Raw genomic sequence first — 12027 nt, 5'->3', positions numbered from 1 at the left:
GAAAAGGAAGTTGAAAGCAAAAGAAGAAAGAAGGAAGGAAGGGAGGGTGAAAAGAAGGAAGGGAGGAAGGGAAGGAGAGATGTTGAAGATTACCAGTGGTATATACAGGAAAATTAATAAGATATCCTTTGTTAAATTTTAATACTTCCAGTCATGTCTGTTATTAAGGAATCCAAAAGTGATTAAAAGCAATCTCCTTTCCTTCTCCTCTGCTCTCCCTACTCCTACCCTACTACCCCCCGGGTTATACTTCACAGCATCTTCTTGGATGATGACATAAAAGTCTGGCATTATGTTTCTTTAAAATTTTTCTGCCTTTTGTGGGGTTTGTTTGCCAACCACCCCTCTTATCCTACCTGCAATTTCCTCATTCCTTGTTTTATTTTTGGAAGAATACACCTACCTGGACACTCATTTCTTTTTTACCTTCCAAGTAGTCTAGTTGAAATGTGTTGACCTTGACCCCTATTGGCAGAACTGCTCAGCTGACCCATCGACTCTTGAGAAATAATAAGTAGTTGTAGTTTTAAGGTGCTACATTTTGGAGTGATTTGTTATGTAGTTTTGTTGTGGCAATAAAGAACTGATACAGATAATGTGGTGGTCTTGATGAATACAAGAGTGCCTGGCCTATAAGTAGCCACTCGATAAATGTTGGACTGGAATGAACTGGCAAATGGAGTAAATTAATATTCATCAATAGGGGCTTAATTAAATATGTTGTGAGATAGCCTAACAATGGAACACAATGCAGGTATTAAAAACAGTGAATAAAAATTCAACAAGTTGATGGCTTAGGATTTGTGCATTTGTCTGTGTATGATATTACATATCAGTAAAGAAAGCCTGTATACAAAGCACCAGGTATCATATGATACCCTTTTAATATTAAAAAATCTACATTGTATATGTTCATAGGAAAGTATCTGGAAGTACATATACCGAGATGTTGACAATGGTTCTCTAGGTAGAATCATAACAGGTAATTTAAAATTTTTTCTATACTTCTTTATTTGAAAACATTCAACTTTATTTTTTATAATAACAAGAGAGTAAGGTGATAAGATACTTTTTTCCTGAGTCCAGGACACATGGGGTGAGCTACCCTGATATGACGTTTTCTCTTTCTCTCCCCAAAGCACACTGAAGATCTTGAAGGGCACACAGAGAGAGGGAAGGCAACAGAGGCAGGTTTGTTGGACACCAAATGAATGTACTGAGCCATTGTTCCAAGACAGCTCTGTATTTTGAAGCTCAGCATGGGCCAGATTCAACTGCCAGATGAAATATGTGATTCTTCTGGCATTGTCAGAAGTGGCAAATGGATTGTCTCCTCCTAAATGTGGTGTGACTGTGGGGCCCTATCAAGGTGACTCTCCCATCAACCAAAGGTAGCAAGTAATGGCACACTTGCCATGACCTCTACTGTCTGCTTTCTGTGTCGCTGCCTCAATCATGCCCCTCCTCTTGCCTTGTCTTGGTGAGAAGTGCCTGGCCAGCAGCCCTGCCTACCTCTCTCTTCTGGCCCTATCACCTTGCCCCAGCCCATGTGGTTCCAGCAGGCTCCACTTCAAGGGACCCACCCTCTAGGGCACAATGTAGATTCATGATCCAAGCATTGCCAACCAGAGGGCTTCTTCTCCAAGAGTTTATACACGGACCCTGAGGTCAGCAAGCAAGAATGAAATAAGCCAGAGTTCTCTGCAGCCATCCCCTTTTCACCTCTCTCAGTTATGGATGAACTTATCTGTAAAATGGGAAAAAGAAACAACAAAAGAAGCACAGCTGAGAGAAACACCAAAAGAAAGACTTGAAGACATTGTTTGAATTCCTGCATCCAGTAGTGTCCAAAGCCAGTGCCAACCCTGGAATTCCTAGCTACAAGAGCCAATGGAGTCCCTTTTGCTTTAGTTTGAGGTGGGCTCCTGTCACTTGCCACAGAAACTAGGAGAAAGCACAGTGTCTGTGCTGCAGTGAGGGAGGGCTAAAGTCCTCAGGGACAACCAATAAAGCATGAGAGCCAATGAATAAATACTTGAGGTGAGCAATTACAGCAGGCATTCTTTTTTTTTTTTTTTTTTTTTTTTTTTTTTTTTTTTTTTTGAGACGGAGTCTGGCTCTGTCGCCCAGGCTGGAGTGCAGTGGCCGGATCTCAGCTCACTGCAAGCTCCGCCTCCCGGGTTCACGCCGTTCTCCTGCCTCAGCCTCCAGAGTAGCTGGGACTAGAGGGGCCCGCCACCTCGCCCGGCTAGTTTTTTTGTATTTTTTTAGTAGAGACGGGGTTTCACTGGGTTAGCCAGGATGGTCTCGATCTCCTGACCTCGTGATCCGCCCGTCTTGGCCTCCCAAAGTGCTGGGATTACAGGCTTGAGCCACCGCACCCAGCCACAGCAGGCATTCTTTACATTTCTTAGAGATCCAAGCAAAATGTATCCCCAGTGGCCTGAAGTGGTCATATATATTATTATTATTAATTAATATAGTTAATAACCTGTAGGCAGCTCAGAAAAAATCTCAGAGTCATTAAGTGTTAAAGGACATTTGAGACCATTTGCCTCAGCATCTAGTGCAGCTCCGGATACGCACAGCATGGAGGGCAGGGAACTAACATTTGATGAGCACCTACTATGGGTTAGGACCTGTGCTGGACATTTTCACATATTTATTCCTCCCCATGATCTTGGATGATGGGTATTAATACTCTCATTTTGGAGATTGGGAAACTTGCCTAAGGTTCATACAGAGCTTCTTCGGCGCTCTCAATCATGACTGTTCCCTTGCATCCATCCCCTCTGTTAAGAACTGAGATTAGCATTTAGGAAGTTATAGCTGGTGCAGCAGACACCTTAGATGCCCTGTGTCACATCTCTTGACATATCTCTGATTTCAGTGCACTTATGATGTGGCCTCTTTCCCAGATCTCAAGCACGCAGCAGCCATCATTTCACTATCTGCCGCGGGACTGTTTCCACGAGGCAGGAGCTTGCTCAGCCTAGGAGAAAGCACAGTGTCTGTGCTGCAGTGAGGGAGGGCTAAAGTCCTCAGGGACAACCAATGGAGCATGGGAGTCAATGAATAAATACTTGAGGTGAGCAATTATGGGAAGCATTCTTTACATTTCCTAGAGAGCCAAGCAAAATTTAGCCCTAGTTGTCTGAAATGGCCAATTGCCAAATTCATCTTTATATTGACTTTTCCTTCTTCGTGTTGCAGGCTGACTGATCTCTCATTCCCATTTCCTGGAATCACCTCCCAAATAAACTAACTGCATACTAGTCCTTGTCTCAGGCTCTGACAGTGGGGGATTCCAAACTGGAAATGAAGACCATCTTGTGTACTGACTAGTGAAGGAAAAGGTTACTGTTTTGAAGTCTGTAAGAAAATAAGCTCAGCTTAAACCAGCAAGAGGCCTTGAAACAGAGTGAGCAATTCCAAGCTAGGAACTGTATTAAGAAATAGTCTCTTATATAGAACCCCTTTGAGAAAATATACTCAAAGTCTATAACTTAAAAATGCCTGAAAGGAAATATATCAAGATATTAATATATTATAATTCAATATATATTATTATTGTATTAATTATTCTACTCTTCTGAGTAAATTTTCAATGGACATTTCCCAGATCTTCCTCACTTCTCTTACCTATGTCTTGATCTGCCCCCTGGGGATTCACAATTCTTGTCACTGTAGTTAATAATCTTTTTTTTTTTTTTCTGTGACTCAAATTAGGTAGAAGATACTTTAGCCATCTTTCTCTGCTTGGAAGGCAGCACAGCATGTTAGTTCAGAGTATGGTATGGGCAACAAAAGAAGGTCAAATTCTAGTCATCTGGGTCACTTGGTCTGTCACCCAGGTTTTGCTATGGAAACAATTGCTTGTGATCGTTAATTTTTAAATGTTGACTAGGCTAAGGGATACTGAGATAGCTGGTAAAACATTATTTCTGGATGTGTCTGTGAAGATGTTTCTGGAAGAGATTAACAGACTGAGTATAGAAGATCCACTCTTACCAATGTGGGAGGGCATCATCCAGTCCACTCAGGGCCCAGAGAGGACAAAAAGGCAGAAGAAAAGCGAATTTGCCCTCTCTTCTGGTGCTGAAACATCCACCTTCTGGCTGGCCTTTGAACTTCAGGATTTATACTACCCTAGGACACCCACCCTCCCAATCCCCCATCCCATTTCTCAGGCCTTCAGGCTTGGGCTGAATCATACCACTGGCTCCCCTAGTTCTCCAGCTCAAAGACAGCAGACTGGGGGACTACTCAGCTTCCATAATCATATGAGCCAATTCCCATAATGAATACCACTCCCCCACTCTGTTTCTCTGGAGAACCATGATTAATGATCAATACAACTCCAAAACTTAGTGGCTTAAAACTGCAAAGATTAATGCATGGCTTATGCAACATGTACAACTTGATGGGGGTGGGAAAGGGGGCTCTGCCCATAGCTCCCACAGTAGGACCTAGCCTGCAGAGTGCCACTTCTGGAACATTAGTGGACACTGTGGCAGAGTGAAAAGGAGGCAAAGCTCATGCAAAGTCTTCCATCTGAAAGTGACATATGCTGCTTGTTCATGTTTCATTGGCCAAAGACAGTCATGTGGTCATGCACAAGTTTCACTGAAAGGGAAAGGGCAATCTGCCTTGCAGATAAGAAAGGAGAAAAAAAAGGGGGAGATTTTGAAAAACGTCTATCCAATTTGGACAATCATTTAACCTATGCTTCAGTGTTCTCATCACATATTGTGGGGATATCCACTTTACAAGGTTATTATGAGGGTTAAATGTGAAACTGTAAAGTACCTGGCACATAGCCATTACTCAATAAATGCTATTTTGACAGTGATACTTTGTTTACCTGAAATATAATATTAAGATTTACTCCAATCTTTCCTACATCTCTGGGAGTAAAAAACTCTTGAAACTTTTTCCAGAGGTTGCATTTTCCGGTCTTTAAAAATGAGTCCAGTGCCTTTTTCCCGAATTTTTCCAACTTCTGACCATCCTCAGATATGGGTTCTAGCTTAGTGCTCCTCACACAGAAAGGTTCTAGTAAGGAATTAGAAAATACTTTCTGCTTTAAAGAAGAGCTACACAAATATTAAATGAGAATAATTATATTTATTATTTACAGCAAATATTCTAGTAGTCAGAAAAACTCAGCTTAAGTTCATTAGAACAGTATGGGCCACATTAGAAAGAACATATTATCATTATGTTTGAAAAACTAGGACTGGGTACAAAGTTACTATGATAGTATGGGCTCAGTTGGCCAAGTATGTTATTACAGTTTCAATGGAACCATTATCTTGTCAACAGAACACACAGTGAAACCTGCAGGGGCTTCCTCTGGCTTCATGACAGTGAGTAAATTCCGGCTTTCCCTAGGGAAGGCAGGGGCCTGGTAGGGTCTGAGGAAGAGCCTGAGGCATAGACTGTGCCCACCCTCCCCTTCTCCCTCCACTCATCCCAGTTTTTGGTTTAGAAAGCCAGCATTTTGAATATGTAGTCACAAGACTTTCTCGTTGTCCTTAGGTTGGGTTGCTGCCCACCCCTCCGCCCTCCTTGTTCCCATATGAAGGTCATTGACTCCTAGTTTTATAAGGTATTTATTCTTGCAGAATTTGGACCAGTGACTCTTTCTGTTCAGCAAATGATTCAGTGCATGTGGACCCTGGGGTTGTTTACATTTTCAGGAACTGCTATTGCGAAACTAAAAAGGTTTATTTTACGTAGTGGGATTGCTTTTGCCAGATGAATTCATTTGCTCAAGTTATTTTTAAAATGTGCTTTCCCTTAGCTCCTTAGAGAAGCTCTGGTCTCCTCTTGCTTGTGTGGGTCTAGGCCAGGAAAAAAAAAAAAAAAAAATGCTGAGGCTATTAATGGAAGCCAGAGAAAATGTCTAGCCAAGGTGGATCAAAGAAGGTTCTCAGTTTTGACCCAAAACCCTTTAACTTCCTGAATGCTGGGCTAGCATACAAACTGGTCCTGGATGCAGCAGCTTAAATGGCTCATGTGCCTAGAACCAGGAAGACCATGCATATGAGTTTCAAACTGCTCCTACAGGTATGTGTGGAAAGGGGACCCCTACAACTGAGTATTCATCTGGAAGAAACTTCCCCGGCTGCCAGTTGGAAGCACCACAGTCCAGCAGCAGTGAGACTGCTGGAGGCAGTCAGATCGCAAAGCACAAACCCTCTACCTCATCGGGATCAAGTGGCCTGAAATGATTCATCAAGCTGCTTTGCAAACATTTTATTTAACAATTGATATTTAGAAATAATTTTTTATGACACAGTTTCTTCTCTTTTGGAGGTATCAGAGACCCCTTTGAGAATCAGAGGAAGGCTATGGAGAAATATCTGATGAAGTCTGTGGGGAAAAAAACTGCCATCCAGGGCTGGGCGCGGTGGCTCAAGCCTGTAATCCCAGCACTTTGGGAGGCCGAGACGGGCGGATCACGAGGTCAGGAGATCGAGACCATCCTGGCTAACACGGTGAAACCCCGTCTCTACTAAAGAATACAAAAGACTAGCCGGGCGAAGTGGCGGGTGCCTGTAGTCCCAGCTACTCGGGAGGCTGAGGCAGGAGAATGGCATGAACCCGAGAGGAGGAGCTTGCAGTGAGCTGAGATCCGGTCACTGCACTCCAGCCTGGGTGACAGAGCAAGACTCCGTCTCAAAAAAAAAAAAAAAAACAAAAACTGCCATCCAGAAAAATGTATATATGCAAGCTGTTCCTTAAAATGTAAGTGGTATCATTGTGATGACATCCAAAAATTGTCAGAGAAGTCCATAAATCCCCTTGCTTCAGAATTTGGGGAAACTTTAAACCTCAGATTAATGGTATGTAGATACTATTCATTCATTCAGTAGCACTATGTTGGAAGTTGGAAATACAATCATGTATAAGACAAGGACCCAGCCTTGTGGAGCTCACAGTCTAATGGGAGACAAAACAAACCCATAAAATGATGCATGATAATGAGTTAAGTGCTATGCTAGAACTGTAAGTGTAGAAGAAAACAAGAGCCCTAAGTAGAGTGTAGTTAATTCAATATATATTTAATAAATGCATTATGTGCCAGGCAGTTGGGAATAAGCTGGTGCACAGACAAGATCCCTATCCCATGGAGCTTAAAGTCTGGAATACTCTCAACTCAAAGTTGGAGGAGAGACCTGGAAGAACATGATGCCCACCTAAGGTGAATCCTGACTGACAAAGTTCATCCAGGTGAAGTGGGTAAGCGTACTGCAGGTAGTGGGAGCAGCACGCACACAGGCCCAGTAAGAGCAAGGTGAGTCAGGGGGAACTACAAATACTTCATCAGGGCTCTTTGAAGGCAGGAGCAGTGAGACACAAAGGTGGAGAGGTGTGCTGGGGGCAGATCCCCAAGGCTCCTGTGCTTCACCATGGATTGTGGGTTGAAGGTTGTCAATGAGGGCTTTTTAAGGCAAGTCAGGAGTTTCATATGAAAAAGATCACTCTACCATAAATGGAGAAAATTGGGCAAAGGGGAGGGGATGGCCAGTGGGTGAAATCATGGAGACTAGAACGAAGGAAGCTGTTGAATTAATCTGGATAAGAAATGATAAGGTCCTAATAGTGGCAGTGGAGATGGAGTAAAGTGGATGATGGGAAAAATGGGATGAGGCCTCTGGAGAGTAGCTCACAGGCAATTTTTTTCATTTCCTACAATGACATTTGCCTAAGGCAACACACTCTGCTACTTGCAATGAGGTAGTGACAGGCTCAAAAGCTAAGAAAATAATCTTGTTACTGACATGGTATCACTGGGAATCATGGCTGTAAAATTGTAGTTTAATAATCAAATTTTGGAACTCTACATTTAATTGCTTAATGGTGAGGATTATGACAGCAATAATCCTGATAATAGCTGTAACCCAATTTTATTGTGCACTTACTCTGTGCCAGTTACTGTTCCAAGCATTCTGAATTTATTAACTCACTTAATCTTCAAATGATTCTATCGGGTAGGTTCTATTCTTACTCTTAAAGAATAGATGAGGACACTGAGGCAGCACAGAGAGGTTAAATACAGCTAGGAAGTGAGAAAATAAGGATTTGAGCCTTGGAAATCTGGTTCTAGGACCCAAACTTCCAAAAATTCTACTATCAACTTACAATGACAAACATAAATGATGGTCCTTCTCCATAAAACTCGATATGAGCATTAAAATCGACTTTTTACCATTTGTTATGAACACTCTGAACAATCACAATAAAAAGTAGTGTGGAGACACTATTCACATCTCTAAAAACATCTTAGGAGGGATACATGAAGCAAAACGCTGGGTGTGAGTGTTTTTGCAGATTCAGGCTCCAAAGAACAAAAAAGCAGATAAAACAAACAATGGTGTTTTCAAACAATGAATGTTGTTTTCCTTTAGCCATAAGGGAATTTTAAAACTTGACAAACCCATTCAGCTTTCAAAGCATTCCACATTCCCCACCCACAAGCAAATGCCAGAAGGTGCCAGTTTGAGCCAACTCAGCTCAGGATTGACTTTCTAAATACTGGATCAGATTTCTTGAATGTCCGTACTCCACAGATGGATACTTACTATTGTCCTAATTGGTCTCATGAAAAGTACTTAGCAATTTATCAAGCAATTAATTTAACAAAAACATTTCAGCAAGAAATGAGATGGTGTGGCACAAATGCAGAAACAGAAATTTCAAAAGATTGAAATTTATTACTTCAAAAAGACTAAAAAATTGCTGCCTAAAATCTTTTAACTTTAGAGCTAGGTTGTGCATAGGCTTAATTTTTAATGAATTAATTTTTAATTCATTAATTTTTAATGAATAATCTGGAAAAATAAGTTTTTGATTATATAAAGAAAGCAATTTATTTGATTTGCAGGAAATAATTCTTTTGGGGTAAAACAAATAAATTAATGTACTCATTACATCCATCCAGCTAACATTTACTGGAATCATGCCGTGTGCCCAGCACCATGCTAGGCACTGAGACACAAAAATGAAAAAGACAAGAATCTTGTTCTTTAGCCTAGGTGGGGAGACAGATAAGCAAAGGAATAGTGTAATAAATACAACAAAAGAAATATGTACTAGCTAGACCTGTGGGAAGAAAGGTTACAAAGATCAACAGAATCTGTGTGCTAGAATTTTGGACCTAATTCTGTAAGAGTTGGAGAGTCATTAAACAGAAGTGATTGCTAGATTGAATTTTAGAAGGATCACGCTGTTATCAACGTGAAGAATGGGCTGTAGTAGGGAAACATCAAAGGCAGATTCTGTTCCACTCTTCATAAAAATCGTCCCACAGCACTCTGGTACCCTTTTTGCTCTCTAATCCATTTCTCCTTTCCCCCAAATACAGATAATTTAGAAATTATTTAATCTTTTAAAAGCATTGTTTTCCAAGTTTTTGAGGTTTTCCCAGATATTTGTTGTTGGTTAATAATTTAATTCCATTGTGGTCAGAGAACATATTTTCTATGACTTGAATCCTTTTAAATTTATCAAGATTTGTTTTACGGCTCAAAATACAGTCTATCTTGGTACATGTTTCATGTACTCTTAGAAAGAATGTGTCATTTATTGTTGGGGACTGCTGTGCTCTACAAATGTCATTTAGGTCAAGTTGGTTGATAGTTTTGTTCTAATCATCTATATCCTTACTGATTTTGTGTATTCTTGTTCTACTAAACATTGAGAGGATATTAAAATCTCTAAACATAATTGTGGATTTGTCTACTTCTTATAGTTCTATCAGTTTTTGCTTCATGTATTTTGATGCAGTTATGAGGTGAAAAAACATTTAGGATTGTTATATCCTTTTGTTGAACTGACTCTTTTATCATTATGAAATGATCATTTTTACCCCTGGTAATATTCTTTGCTCTGAAATCTATTTTGTTTCATATTGTCACTCCAGCCTTCTTCTGATTTTCAATATGATGTATCTTTTCTCCATCCTTTTACTCTTAATCTGTTTGTCCTTTATTTTTAAGGTGTGTTTCCTGTTGGCAGTATTTGGTTGGGTCTTGCTTTTTTATCTGATCCGAAATTCTGACTTTTTAAGGACATTTCTAAAATCAAAAAATAAAAGTTGTATATATTTATAGCATACAACATGATGTTCTGAAGTAAGTATGCATTGTGAAATGACTGAAGTTAATTAACATACACATTACTTCACATATGTATTTGTAGTGAGAACACTTAAAAGATACTGTTAGCAATTTTCAAGTGTACAATACATGTTGTTGGTTATAGTCACATTGCACAATAGATCTCTTGAGCTTATTCCTCCTATCTAACTGAGTAAGTTGTACAACAGATCTCTTGAACTTATTCCTCCTATCTAACTTTGACCAACATCTTCCCAGCCCACTGCCTCTCCCCAGCACCTGGTAACCATGTTTTTACTCTCCGCTTCTATGAGTTCCAGGTTTTTCGATTCTGCATGTAAGTGAGATCATGTGGCATTAACAAGCTCTAACTTTTGGCCGGGCGCGGTGGCTCAAGCCTGTAATCCCAGCACTTTGGGAGGCTGAGACAGGTGGATCAGGAGGTCAGGAGATCGAGACCATCCTGGCTAACATGGTGAAACCCCGTTTCTACTAAAAAATACAAAAAAAAAAAACTAGCCGGGCGAGGTGGCGGGCGCCTGTAGTCCCAGCTACTCGGGGGCTGGGGCAGGAGAATGGTGTGAACCCGGGAGGCGGAGCTTGCAGTGAGCTGAGATCCGGCCACTGCACTCCAGCCTGGGCGACAGAGCGAGACTCCGTCTCAAAAAAAAAAAAAAAAAAAAAAAAAAAATCTCTAACTTTTAATTGGGGTGTTTTGAACATTTATATTTAAATATCTTTAAAAGATAATTGACTGTTTAAGTAAAAAAATGACAATAAAGTGTGGAGTTTATAATGTATGTAGAAGTAAAAATGTAAGACCATAACAGCAAAAAGGCAACAACAGTAAGTTTCTTAAGCTATATGTCAAGTAGTATATAAACTGGTAAATTACAAAGAGGTATAACCCTAAAACAACCACTAAAATAAATCAGAGTTCTAGTTAATAAGACAACAGAGAAGACACAGTAAAATTTAAAAAAAATCCAAAAGAAAGGAGAAAAAAGAACAAAGAGAAAACAGCAAGATGACAACTTTAACCTACCATGCCAATAATCATATTAAATGTTCTAAATGCCCCAATTACAAGCTAGAGATTGTCAGATTGGATGAAAAAGCATTTATGAAGCACTGGTCAGGTACTGAACTAACGATCTTATAAGGTCTCATTAAACCCACTGGTGAAGTATGTATTATCATTCCGTTTCAAATATTTAAAAAATGAACCTTGCATAGGTTAAGTAACTTCTCCAAGCAGCACAGCAGGGATTCACACTTGGGCTCTGAATAGTGCAAACAGACCTGTAAAACCTGCTTCCCTACTCTCCTTTCAATTCAACTAAACTGAGTACCAGTTACATGGAGTTAATAAGTTAGGAGCTGTGCCCATGGCAATGACTGTAACTGTCTGGGATGAAATCTACCTTTACCAGCTGTGTGACCTTGGGCTGTATATTACACATCTTTAAGCTTTAGTTTCCTCCTTTGTAAAATGGAAATAATAATACTAGTCCCATAGTGTTACTGTGTGTTAACTGGAGGTGGTGGACTGTTTTTGCTACTTTAAGCTATACCCTACAGATCATAGAAGAAATATCAATTTGTGCAATTCTACATCAAAATCAAAATAGTGTTATATAAGAGTGACCTGTTTAACCCGTAGCATTACAGAAATATACTACAGAAGTAACTATCTCATATTTGTAGTATTATATGAAGTTTTGGTTTCTTCTTTGAGAATCATAGTGATATGATCAATTAGTCTTCTTTTAAAGAAACCTCTCATCTCAACTATTCTATTTTCAAAAAAAGTATTTTTCTTGGAGTGAAAATGTCAAACCTATTCCTAGTTTTGCAGATGAAAGTGTTTAGACTCCTTGGACTCTTACTTTGGATACAT

This window comes from Macaca mulatta, chromosome 15 (assembly GCF_049350105.2).
Source record: "Macaca mulatta isolate MMU2019108-1 chromosome 15, T2T-MMU8v2.0, whole genome shotgun sequence".
NCBI lineage: Eukaryota > Metazoa > Chordata > Mammalia > Primates > Cercopithecidae > Macaca > Macaca mulatta.
This window is presented reverse-complemented; position numbering follows the sequence as displayed.